At 39.6% G+C, this 13,163-nt stretch overlaps 1 protein-coding gene and 1 long non-coding RNA gene across 5 annotated transcripts in view; both read left to right on the forward strand.

Annotated features, from left to right (window-relative positions):
- LOC141417521 (uncharacterized) overlaps positions 1-12,903 on the forward strand; it is a 38,414-nt gene extending 25,511 nt beyond the window's left edge. Inside the window, exon 2 of the long non-coding RNA XR_012442152.1 lies at positions 2,184-12,903. This is a non-coding gene — a long non-coding RNA (uncharacterized lncRNA). The remainder of the gene's footprint in view (positions 1-2,183) is intronic.
- The window catches only part of Rsu1 (Ras suppressor protein 1), a 197,292-nt gene that overhangs the window by 138,265 nt on the left and 45,864 nt on the right, over positions 1-13,163 (forward strand). The window lies entirely within an intron of this gene.

Genomic DNA, 13,163 nt, shown 5'->3' on the forward strand with positions numbered 1-13,163 from the left:
CATGCCATATATGGCCCTATGTGAGTGGCTTCTTCCACTTAGTGTAATGTCTTCAAGATTTGTCTGTGTTGTTTAGTGTGTTTTAGTACACCATTCCTTTTGATGGCCAAATAATACCTAATTGTATGCATATACCATATTTAATTTATCCATCATAATTAATGAGTATTTGGGTAGTTTCTACTTTTCTGTAATGCTGCTATGAGTATTTGCATGCAAGTTTTTCATGGACACATGTTTTCACTTCTTTTGGGTATATGCCTTGGAATCATAAGGTGACTCTGTTTAACTATATGAGGAATACCAGGCTGTTTTCCAAAGCACGTGCAACTATTTCACATTTCCACCAGCAAAGTTTGAGGTTTCCCATATCTCTACATGCTGACCAATCTGTGTTACTTTTTGACTTTTTGATTATAGCCATTGTAGTGGGGATGAAATGATATTTCACTGTGGTTTTGATTTGCATTTGTCTAATAACTGACATTGAGCATCTTTTCAGTGCTTGTATGCACATGTCTTAATACTGTTAATTTTTATTATCTTACAAACGCTCACTATCATAGTACCTTTTGAGAATAGAATTCAGAAGGATCAACTAAAATGTGCCATGTCTGTAGTAACCCCCAAAGCCAAAAAGAACTTTGTGCTCTGCCTCTATGACATGTGAGGTAGAAGGAAGGAGAAAAAAAAATAACATGTTAATTTTGTGAAACAAAGTCTTTGAGGAACTATGATGAAAGTACAGGAGGGATCAATGGGCACCTAAAGGTGGCAGGGTTTGATTTTGCTGGAGAGAAAGGTCTGATCCAAGGGGGGGAAAGAGTCACACAGGAGGTTTTGTGTTTCAGTCACTGAACCAAGAAGCAGTATTAAGAATGCAAAGATTGGCTTCTGACTGTGTGGACAGTGAACAGTGGCCCCTCTGAGTCGTGGTTCGTGATAGGATGTTTTCAGCCATAGTTTAACATAGCATTGCTGACTGGTGCCTTTCTCCCAACTATGGAACATGCATTCTGTCAGGGAAGTTGGAGCAGGATGGCACAAAGCACCTGAACAAGAGCTGCGTTCCTCTGCTCCAGAAATGGCTTTGTTGCTGTTGCTTTGCTGTGGTCATAGTTTCTGTTTTTTGAGCACATGTGAAATCCCTTTTAGTTTATACCTGCCAAATTTATACCTGGAGAAAAAAATTCTTTTAGGAAAAGAATATGATTTTAAAATTTCAATTTATGAAATATGAAGTGAGCTCTCTAGATCTTTACATATGTAAAGGAATCTTTTTCTTTTGAAAAATGGCATTACTATTTGTCTACAATGAGCTGTTTGGATGATTAGAGTTTTTTAAATAATTATTCTTTCTCTAATATCTTTTATGATGGTTTTGCTGCTTCTGTGGCACATGCAAATTAAACTACTTTTCTTACTAAATCTTACACAGAGCACTTCTACCTCTTAAAAACTCTCCAAGATAGTCTTTAAAAGACGTATAGGAGAAGTGACTTTCAACAACCTTGACTAGCCCAAAGTCTTATTTATGCTTACTAAATTTGCAACTCTGACATGATATTTTAGAAAGCCACATAACATGATTTTTCCCCATTGGTTATGACATTTGATGGCTGAAGGAAAAATAGATTTGTATCTTGAAACTTCTGGAACCATTCCAACATCACTGCTGTTTTTCCTAAGATATATGAAGAAGGATACCGAGAAATCAGGCAGTGCTAAATATTGTCACATATTATCTTGATTTTATTTTCTTAGAGTTAAAATGACATTGGAAATACAGGGTTTCCTGAGATGCTTTCATGAAAAAAAAAAAGCAGACTATTGCTAAATGTCACAAAATAAAATGCTATTATTTATACTGGTGTTTTCTTAAATGTAATTTAACCTATGATGAGACATATTTTTGCTTATGAAAATCACTTTTATTGATAGCATTGAGAAGACCTTCATTCCTTGTCCCTCATGTTGTGAATATCATTTCATTGTTCACCTTACATATTCCTTTTCCTTTTCTTTCTCCAGACATACATAGCATGCAAAATCATGCTGCTGCACTCTGCCTGGCAGTTAATTCCACAGACCGTGGACACCTGCAGAGTCTGGTTTAGATCCTAAAATCACCACTTTTTATCTATATGATCTTGAGCAAGTCCTTGAATTTCTCTTATATCTAGGTTTCCTCCTTGGTGACATGGGAAATCTGTGGTAGCACACCCATCCTTGGACTTCCCTGAAGAATAAATAAGGAAGAACATGGAAAGCACATAGCCAAGTCCCAGAAACATGGTAAACAGCAGTCCTGTAGCCCATAATTACTTTCTTTGTAGTTGTATTTACTTAGTGGGGAGGGAGTGTTAAAATTGAGATCCCTTGGACCACCAAGGAACATTTTCATTACAGGGACTGCTCACTTTACAAATATGAGCTTCCTATAAAATGGTAAGTCATCTGTATTGGGGTGTGTAGTGGTAAATTATTGATAATAGTCACCCTGGCTTATATTTGTTGAGGGCTTAGCAGGTGGTAGGTATATCTCTAGGGACTGTACTTATATTTTCTAATTGTGACTTCATAACAATCCTAAGGTAGATCTTCTTAGTATCACTAAGAAACATTAGCATCTACTGAATACTATTATCTTAGTATTTCAAATTATGGAGATTTGAAAACTGAAGCACAGAAAATTTGGCCAACTTTACCAAGGTAATGAAGGTGGCACTCTATGGACCATTTTGCTTTCTGTTCACTTGATGTTTCTTAAGCAGGAATGAATATTGACATAGAAGATGTTATTTTACTTCTTGAATGGAGGAATAAGAGATCACCACATACTGTTGGTAGCCTAAATTTTTATGTAGTAATTTGTATAGTGTGTATGTATATTTTAAGTAATGTATTTGTGTCATAAATGAAGTTTTTGTCCTCAAAGTGCTAAGCTAACTAATTTAATAGATTCCTTAATATATGAGCATTGTTCACATATGGAAAATAATTTTTGTATCTTTAAATCTCCACTGTGTTTTTTGTTTGGTTGGTTGATTGGTTTGTGTTTTGTTTTTTTCTTTTTTTTAATGTAGGTCTTACTATGTTCCCCAGATTGGTATTGAACTCACAATTCTCTTACCTCATCCTCCCAATTGCTGGGATTACAGATATGTACTACAATGCCGAGTTAAAAAATGTACTCTTGACCTAAAGAGTAGTTATTGTATTTTAAGGCAACCATGGCATGTCTCCTCCAGCAGATCACATCTGCTATCCTTTTCTATAAATCAGCATTTATGTGTTTGACTTTGTCTAGACAAATCTGGATGATCCCAATGACCAGGCGTTATTAGAATGACATCTGTTGTGATTTCTACATACAGCTGTTCTGTACAGATTCATAACTGTCCTTCAAGGTAGTATCTCAATATAGCTGTGCTGTTTTATAAATCTCTTTCTTTTAAAAACATTCATCACCTTTTTTCTGCTGAATAAGCAATAAACACTTACCTTATCAAAATGAAATTTTTACTCTTAAAATTAATAATTTAACTGTAAATACTGATGTTTTGGTTTGGGCTTATAATTTAATGAATAAACATGAAATTTTGCTGTATATAAAATGCACACCAATAAACCAGACTCTGAAAAGGGGAGAAAACATAAATATTTGAAATATTAAGGTTGGCCAAGAACTGTGTATAAATTAGAAATGGATAATTCACGAGAATTTTATCCAGTATGGTGATTAGTCTTTTGGAATGAGCTTTAAGATTAGTACTCTTACATAAAGTATTGTTATCACAGAGTACTTTTTGAGTAGAGTAGAAATTGATTTTGAGAATAATACATAGCATGAATGTCATGTCCTTCCAAAGGCAAGAATGATGTTTCTCTGCTAACCTATCATATGAAAACATGCCATCCAGCATATTGTCAATGGCCAGAAAATTTAAAACAAAAGACAGTGGCTCTTTCCTCAGCATACAGCCAATGATCTATGAAAATAAAGTCACTGATGGAAAAGGCTGGTGACCCAATTCTATTGCTGGTACTAGATCTCTATAGCTACCTAGAGTCCAATGTCAGAGGCTGTCACTGTGCCCTGTCTGTCTTTAAGGTGCCCTCTGTAGCTCTCTACAGAGCAGCACTTTCTTTTTTTCTCAAGCTCTTCTGGATTATTCAGTTTGGCTTTCTGCACATTTATCACCATGTCCCTGGTATCTTTTCCCCAACCTGCCTGCCCTTGGCTCATCTCATGGCTTTCTAGTAATTTTATTAGAGAGAGTGGATATTGGTGTTTTTCCTCTACCTCCAGGTAATATATTAGGTGACAGAGGAAATCAAAATTGAGCTAAAATTAGGCTGGTGCCTGTGATCAATTCCTTCCCTGCTTCCATATCCAAGAAAAATCAAGAGCAGGATGCTTTGATAAACTTACAATGCCACCTTTATAGAATTCAACTGTGTCTTAGGTTGTCAGAGCTGAGGGGAGTCATGCAGGGCACTTTTCAAACTTAGAGCCACCAACTTCCTGAGGCTATTGTGCCAGGACGTGTGCCCTACTGCCCCCTCTTCCATGAGGGCCAGTTTTGGGACTCTCCCCTGCTCAGAGCCAAAATGTGCATCACAAACCAGCAGTCCTGCTTGCTCTCTGCTTGTGGAGGAAGTGGGCCATCTGTGAAAGAAGGCTCAGTGACCACACATATAGACCTGAGATGCATAGCACCAGGTAGCTGTTAGCAAAAGTTTAAAAATTTTCCAGGCTTTTGGACTAAAAAGTCACATTCTGGGTAGGAGGGGGCTGGTATTGATTGTGGGAATCTGACCTAAGAATTTCAGAGAGCCAGGTCCATTGAAAGGCCATCCCAAGTCCTTGTGCTGTGACTGTCCTTATAACCATGCTCACAATAGCCATATGTAGGAGTGGGTGTGGGTATAACCTTTTTAACTTCAAACAGCTTTGAAGGGAAAAAACCTGGTAATATCAACAATCAGTTGGCAGTGCATAGTCTTGTCCAGTGATTTCCAATGTGATTTTGAGCCAGACTTTCATGGTGGCAATGGTGAGAAGGATGTTAACATCCTCATGCCTAATAGCTGTTCTCTGAGAGGACCCACTGTCCAGCTCTGTGCCTTCCAGCAGTAGCAATGACTGACTACCTGTTTTACATTAATATAGGCCTTATGCTAAGCCATTCAAAGAGGCCCAGAAACAGGTGTGTTCTGTGCCCATGTGAGTGTACAGTGCAGTAGTAGGCACAGTATATAAAATAGACATGCAAAGAGATATTATAAACTAGTCACTTGGGGAAAGGGAGGTATACATGCGATGAGAGCTAGTAACAAGTGGTGTAAAAGCTTAACCTTGTAAAGCTCTGGTGGGTAACAGGAACTGAACAGATGAAGGAATAAAGGTAAGTGGTGTCCAGGATCATGTATGTAAAACACACATATAAAAGCCCTGTGGCAACAGAGGGCAGACCTGTAATGGAGGTGACTGTGCTTCAAGTAAGGAGAGTGTTCCCAGGTAAAGTCAGAGTGCGAGGCAGGGATCACCTCATAACAGGCTAAGTGGCCATGTTATGGGCTTTCCTCTGTTAGGAGCAACTGGGAAGAGGAAAGGGCGTGATCAGATTTGCTTTTTAAAAAGCTTGCATTACAGTACATGTGTAGTGCCGAGTGAAGGGGCCTGGGTGAGAAACAGCGGGAGCTTAGATCAGAGGGGTGTGAAGAGCTCAAGAACATTATTTAGGCCACATGTGGAGGCTCATCCCTCTAACCCCAACTGTGTGGCAGGCAGAGGTAGAAGGATCATGTTTCAAAACCAGCCTGGCCAAAAAAAAAGAAAACTTAGCAAGACCCTATCTCAAAGTGCAAACTGTGCATGCTGGCATATCTGTAAGTCTACCTCTGGAAGAGATGGAGGTAGGAGGATCATGGTCTAAGACCAACATAAGTGGAAATCCTATCTGAAAATAACTAAAGTAAAAAGGGTTGAGGAGGTGGCTTAAGGTTCCACACTTGCTAGACAGTGTGGGACCTTGAGTTCAAATCCCATAAACTCTAAAATAAGAGAAAAAAATGTTACTTAGGGGTGAAAATGTGACAGCCCTTAAGGAGGATCAGTGAAATGTCCAGAGTTTTTTTCTTGGGTTCAATACTAAAAGTACAGTTTTCTATGCCCAAAGTGCATGCGTTTTGTTCTCTCTCCTCCTTTCTTGGTGCCCAGCCTCCATGGTCTTCCCCTCCTCCTCTCTCTTTCTCTTCCTTCTGCTGAGTTTCCTAACATTCTCATTCAATCTAAGCAGAAAGCTTTGAGTACCTACAAGAAAACTTCAGTCCATAACTGCAGATGCTTGGTGCTACATCAGTGTCTGTTAATATGAAGTGTGTGTGGGGGGGGTGGTACTAAACCTTTCTAAAATATATCGTCTCATTTGTATTAAAAGCCCACAACTTCTGAGCCTTATTCTAAACTCACTGCCGAGATAAAACATGAGCCAGCTGGGTGGTTTCTTGGTGCTAAGCCTGACCCGGGCCTGCATGAATTGCAACACTGCCGTAAATATTTCCAGACCCCGACAGGTAGATGCAATCGGAAAAACCCAAACAAATTCTTAGGATGCCAATATTGTCACAAAGTCTCCATGCAGAATGAAGTTGTTTGACAAAGTGTTTCCCTGGTGATTTGGCTGCAGATGAAAATGTCCCCAGCAATAAAATTTCGTGCTTGAGTCTCAGCCCTGTGCCCTCATCAGTCAGCAAATGACACATCAAGGATTTTTTTTGCTGTATTAGTTAATATGTTGGCAGAAATATGTGAAACACTGTTATTCCCCTCAATTTCTGTGTATGGAGTTTTTTCTACCTTTAAACACATTAATTTTGCCAAAATATTTTTGCCACCCATAAATTTATTACTAATCAATAGGGTTGAATTATAACAGAGATAAAAAGTTTTTTATTGCAAGGGTTTTCTTAGTTACCATTACTATTAGACTTTTATAATAGTAAGAGCTACTGTTTTACCACCGTTTGGAAATCCTTTCAAGGGAATATTAAGGGTTTGGTAAGGCAATTAGTGATGAAGCAAATTTAATTATAGTAACTAGAAAAACTGCTTACAGCTTTATGGATTAATACATTATTGTGTAATAGGTCAGAGTCACATATGATCTTAATCACACTTCTTATTGTAGGCACAGTTTTATTAGCAGTGGTGTTTTATAACTTAATAATTTATATATAATGAGTTCAGAAGTTCCATTTGCATGATATCAAAGAAATAATTTGCCTTATACGTTACCACTCATCAACAGGAACAAAGTCCTCTGGGATCCCGACCAAAGAACTGTCCAAGGTGGCTTTGCCTTAAAGGATGCTTAGAATAATGAAATCATTTTACATTGCACTATATTATTTCTGCTGGTGCCAAGTCTGGGTTTCACAGAGTCATTTAACAAACAGAAAGAAAGGATGAATTACAGTAATTTCATACATATTTAATAAGCAGGAATTATCCCATGAAGTCCACATCCATTCTCTAAGAAGTGAAAACCATAAGGTATGTGAGTTAATACTGTATTATAGAATCTTCACTTCTAACACTGTCCTTCCCTCCGCATTCTGCTAGGCTTCGGTGCAAGTCAGGAGGTATTTCATGGACCTGATTGAGCTGTGTTAGTGTTTGCAAAGCCCCTGTGCATCCTTACCTCTGGGCATTTGTTACCATCTCAGGAAACACAGTTTCATCCCATTCCCACCCAACCTCTCCCATAGCCCCCCGTGCCCTGTGAGAACCCCTCCACCCCTGATCTTGAGTGCAAGAAGGAAGCTGACACTCTGAGTTTGACTGCTTTACAGCACAGGCCGGGCTAGTTTATACTTGTCATTTTCATAAGGATTTTATTTTAAGTCATAAACCCATCAGGTCTGGAAAGTCTTTTGAGGCCACAATGTAGTGTTGGACACTCCTTGGGCCAGGATGATCTGCATAAGACTCAAAGAGATTAATTGGTACTAAGCAAAAAAAAAAAAAATCAAAGGAACTTGAAAAACTTTGATGAAGCTATTTTCTGTTATGTACATCAAGAGATCTCTAGGGAGAGGTCTGGGTGTGGTGGTGCACATCTGTAATCCCAGCTACTCAGGACCAAAAGTATGAGACCCTATTTGAAAAACTAAAAGCAGAGAGAGAGAATCTCCATGGGGAAAATCTACTTCGCAGCATTTCCAGACTGAACTGACCAGAGAACCCTTTTTAGAAGAGTATCTTAGTATCTTACCTTCATTTATTTCTCTATAAAATGTATAAATAGAAATCAAAATATATAAAACTCTGTATACCACACACACATTTGTCAGAGTAGAAAAAATAATGTATTCTCATAAGATTTATGAGACCTGAAGAATATGCAAAAATTTAGAGGAAATGGGGGATGGGCATGTGCTGTGTCACCCAGGAAGAAGCAGCTCCCTATGAGGGAACTGGGGAAAGTGCAGGAGAGGAGATCAAACAGGTGACATGGTCTAGGACATGGAGGTCCCTTGTACCACTGTAAAGAGTCTGCCCTTTGTTTACAATGAGTCAGGAAGCCATTGGTGTATTTTGAGCAGGACAGTGACAAGATCTGGCTAATCTTTTTAAAAAGATCACTGCTACAGGAGGGCAAAGGGAAGCAGAGAAAGCAATTTGGAGACGATTGCAATCATCTAGGCAAGAGATGAAGTGGCAGCAGTGGACATGATGAGACCTTGTCAAATGCCAGGTATTTATCTGAAGGGGAGGCTGACAGAATTTGCTGATGAGTTCATGTGGGATGGGAGAGAAGGAGAGGAGTCAGGGATGACTGCATTCTAGCTTAGCCACCTGGAGAATTAAGTGGGCATTGCTAAAAGGGGGCACACTGGGAGTGGAACAGATTTGAAGGAGGGGGCAGCTGGGAATGATGAAGGGTGAGCTGCCTCCAGACATCCAAGTGGAGATGCTCTGTAGGCAGGTGACTGCAGGAGTCTGGGGGCAGGATTGAGATCTTGGCTGGAGATAGAGATGTGTTGGTTGATAGTCATGAATCTAGAAGAGACCATCTAAGGGAGTGAGTATAAAGAGAAGACGTTAACACTGAGTCCCTAGGCACCATTGACAGCAGGGAGACTAGTATACTAAATGGAGATGGAACAGCCAGTCATGGAGAAAACCAAGAGAGTGTGATATTCCAGAAACCAATCGAATTCAGTTCCTCAGGATGGTGGACATTACCAGCTTTGCCAATTGCTATTGATAGTCAAAGTGAGATAAGGTTGAGTAATGGACTTTAGAGTTAGGAATGCCAAGGTCTTACCAAGGTTAAGAGCTTTGGTGAAGTAGTGGAGACTTAGCTGTATTCAACATAGGTAAGTTCTTGAATTTCTGGAGGAGGATGTTGGGTTAAGGAATGTTGAGTTCAAGTTGGCAGCAATACACTGTGTTTTGTGTGGATGTGAATGGCTAGCACAGTGGGGAATGGGGAGTAGATGATGTGGGAGAGGGGAAAATAGCTGGAGCTGTGTCATCAAGTAGGTACAAGGGATTGAGTTTTTTTTTTTTTTTAGACAAGGTCTCCCTGTGTTGCCTAGGCTGACTTCAAACTTCTATACTCAAGTGACCTTCCCGCCTCAGTCACTACAGGCACATGTCCATAGTTGGCATCCTGAATGCAAGTGAAGAGACTGGCCCTGGCCCAGAGAGCTCATCCGTGTGAATAGAGCGAAGGCAGGAGATACGGTATTTACACAGGCAGGTCGGTAAACTAGCATTAGGACCAGGTGGCAGTTCTCTTCAGTGTTTCCAGTGAAATAGGCAGAAGGGATATCAGTCAACGGGAAGGATGGAAAATGAAATATTATAGTATTAGACGTTCAAGGTGAGAGAAAAGGGTATATAGTAGAGGGAGAAAGAAGGAACTAAAGAAATGAGGTTGGATGGCCCAGATTAAAAGGACCCTTTAAGAAACCCAAGAGAATTTCATCTCGCAGTTGCTTTAGGAGAATTTGACCAGGATATCCTAAGAAGTAATCATTATTCCATTGTTAAATATATCACAATATGTTTATCCATTCACCTATTATTGGACATGAATGTTGTTTCCCACTGGAAGCTATGATGAATACAGCTGCTATGAACATTCTTTTTATGGACATACATTTTCATTTCCCCTGGGTAAATTCCTAGAAGTAGAATCACTAAGCCATAGAGTAGGCATATATTTAACTTGCTAAGAATTTGCCTGTTTTCTGAAGTAATTGTCCTGCAAAAGTAACTAGGCAAATGCTTCATCCTTTTAGGTAGAAAATAACCTATAATGAATGGTAAGTATAGTGAAGAAGAAATTCACAGTCTTGACTTAATTCTAGCAAATCACAGAATGTAACAAATCTTAGATCATAGAATTTCTATGGATTCAACTTCCCTCACAGGCTTCAAGAAGGAAATAAACCAAGGCGTCTATAAGAAGGTCCCTTTCAGATTCCACAGTCTTTGGGTTTTTTTGTGACTTTCAAAAAAAACCGAAACATTTTTATTCCATGGGAGTTGAGCAACATTCAGTGTAGTAAACACAGTAAAGAAATCTAGAACATAAGGTACAGAGGCAAAAGGATTAAGCTTATACAAAGTGCATAGTTGTATATAAAAATCTTTAAAAGAAAACACAAGGTGATACAGAATTCCACTCAAATTTTTATTTCAAAAAATTGTATACATATGAATAGCTCCCATCTGTTCTGATTATAACAGATACTGGAAGATGCAGTTGGACAGTTTAAGGAAAAATGCTTACACATCCATTGCTCGGATTGCTGTTCCTTGTTTTGAAACCAGAGCAGCAAAACATATGCCTCTGTTACTCTTGCAGAACTGCTGGGCAAGTGTTTTGCTTACCTGTGCTCTCTCCAGCCAAGAGCAAAGAAAACTTCTCCATTTCCTTTCAGCATTCAGGGTCCAGAGCTCTATTGCCATCTTGTGCTAGATCTTGTCTGTAAATGGATTTAAGTGTACATTCCTGCTGGTTTCCCTTTTAACTTCTGGCTGCCTGGTACCATACTTGAGCACTGCATGATGAAGGGTACAGTTGGGCAAAGGCTGAGGAGTCACAGTTCACTTGGTTGAAGCCGCCTGATAAATGGAGGATGCTAGAAAAGACAGATTGAACATCAGTGTGAGATCCCATACTGCTGTAATTTGTCCTTCAGGTTAATGAGAATTAGGAGTGGAGAGGAGAAAACCAGTTGGAAGTAGCCCTAAACCAGGTGGTGATCAGTGGTAGTGGTATATGTCCAGTTGCTTTCAGTCACTCTTTAGAGTCCTGGGGTTGTGAGGTCCTGACCCACCCAGGAAAAGACAAATGCTCTCGTCTTGTCACATCTTTTATAAAGGGATTCCGAAGAGTCTGAGCATAGGAAGGTCTACACAGGCCCTTGGAATCTTAGGGTGGAAATGTGAGTGGTTAAAGAGAGCAACATTTGTCCCATGTTGAATCCTTTTCTGACATGTGCTCACTGATTGACCGGGGACTCATTATCTTAACACATTCACTCTAAGACCCATGTGCCTTTCAGAACATTCCCTGAGGGTGTGACTTCACCATACCTTTGGTGTGTCCCCTTTCTTCCAAGAACAGAGGAAAGAATCTAAAGACAAAAGCATACCATAGCTAGCATGGGGGTAGCAGCTCTGGCTAGATTTGTTTCTCTACCCTGATGAGGACGGCTGGTAGACTCTGTAAGCATCCCCCTTCTTTCTTTCTTGGAGATACAAATAAACATATTTTCTCCTCCTTGGGGATTATCATATCCTAAGTGGCCCTGACTTACCTCACACATCTATGAAGATAACTCCTTTCTCACATTTGGCATATGTTCTTCATAGCTACTCAAAAGTCTGTTTAGTTATCACTCTGTAGCAATGACTTTCAACCAGTGCACTTTTGCTCATCAGAGGACATTTGACACTCTGGAGACATTTCAGTTGCCATACATAGGGTAGAACTGGTACTGATATCCTATGGGGAAAAGCCAGCACATAGGATAGCCCCCATAACAAAGAATTGCTGGCCCAGAATGTCTTAGTGCAAAGATGTTGTCTACAATCAGTAGTACCATCTTTGGTGGCCAGTACACTTGATAGTTTTATACTCTGGTTTTATTAGTAGTTTATGGGAAGTTTCAAGTTTTAATCTCATAAGCAGAAGAGTTTCTGCATTTCTAAGGGCTGAAGGCATGGCTGCAGTGGAAGAGCACTTGCCTAGCAATCACAAGGCCCTGAGTTCAAATCCCAGCATTCGGGTGTGGATTCAGGGTTCTCCCAGACAAGTAGAGTAGAGCAGTTGGCCATAGAAAGGATTCATTCAGAATCTCGTGATAAGGGCTCGGTTGCTGTGCACGATGCAGTAGAAGAGTTGTTTGCTTGTTTTAAACCACCGTTTTCCTCACAGAATGATGGATTCCTATAAATTATAAACTGCTTATTTTTAAAAGGCTTCTCAAGTTTTTTAAGACACTTCCAACTTATTATTAATAAACCAAGAATGTATATGTTGCCTCCAATGAAAACAGAAGACTGATCAGAGTCAGATTAAAGAGTTTTAAAAGGTTTTGTATTTTCTATAGTTTATTCATACAGTTTCAGAAAGCAATTTGTTTTCAGTGTTTTATGGAGGGCTCTAAATCTAGTATCATATTTATTATTTGGTAGGGGTTTTGTTTGACTGGCATTGCTTGCATAGTTGAAAGACAAAAGGAAACAGTTTTAAAAGAAAATCAGAGGTATTTTTCCCATTGTCTTTAGAAAGCAAAAGTGCTATCTAATATCAGTACACTTTTTTGATATGTAATGGGAGTACGACAGACAATAAGTGTTGAATAACTTCCCACACACCCCTTTTGGGGTGGGACCCATGCTGAGAGAGGACTCAAGAGAGCTTGTCAGTGGAGGCAGGAACAATTAGATGAGCTCCAGTGCTTCTCTGAACAGATTCCAGAAGCATCACCCTGTCACGTTTGCCTTGAGCATCGGTTCAGGCCCTTCACCCCCCATTCCTCTGATGCAAGCCCATCCAAACTGAAAACAAAATAGATTTTTAGGGTGTCCACTCTGTCCTGAGCTCTCTATGCTCAGCATCAGGAATTAG

Source organism: Castor canadensis, chromosome 15, assembly GCF_047511655.1.
Source record: "Castor canadensis chromosome 15, mCasCan1.hap1v2, whole genome shotgun sequence".
Classification (NCBI taxonomy): domain Eukaryota; kingdom Metazoa; phylum Chordata; class Mammalia; order Rodentia; family Castoridae; genus Castor; species Castor canadensis.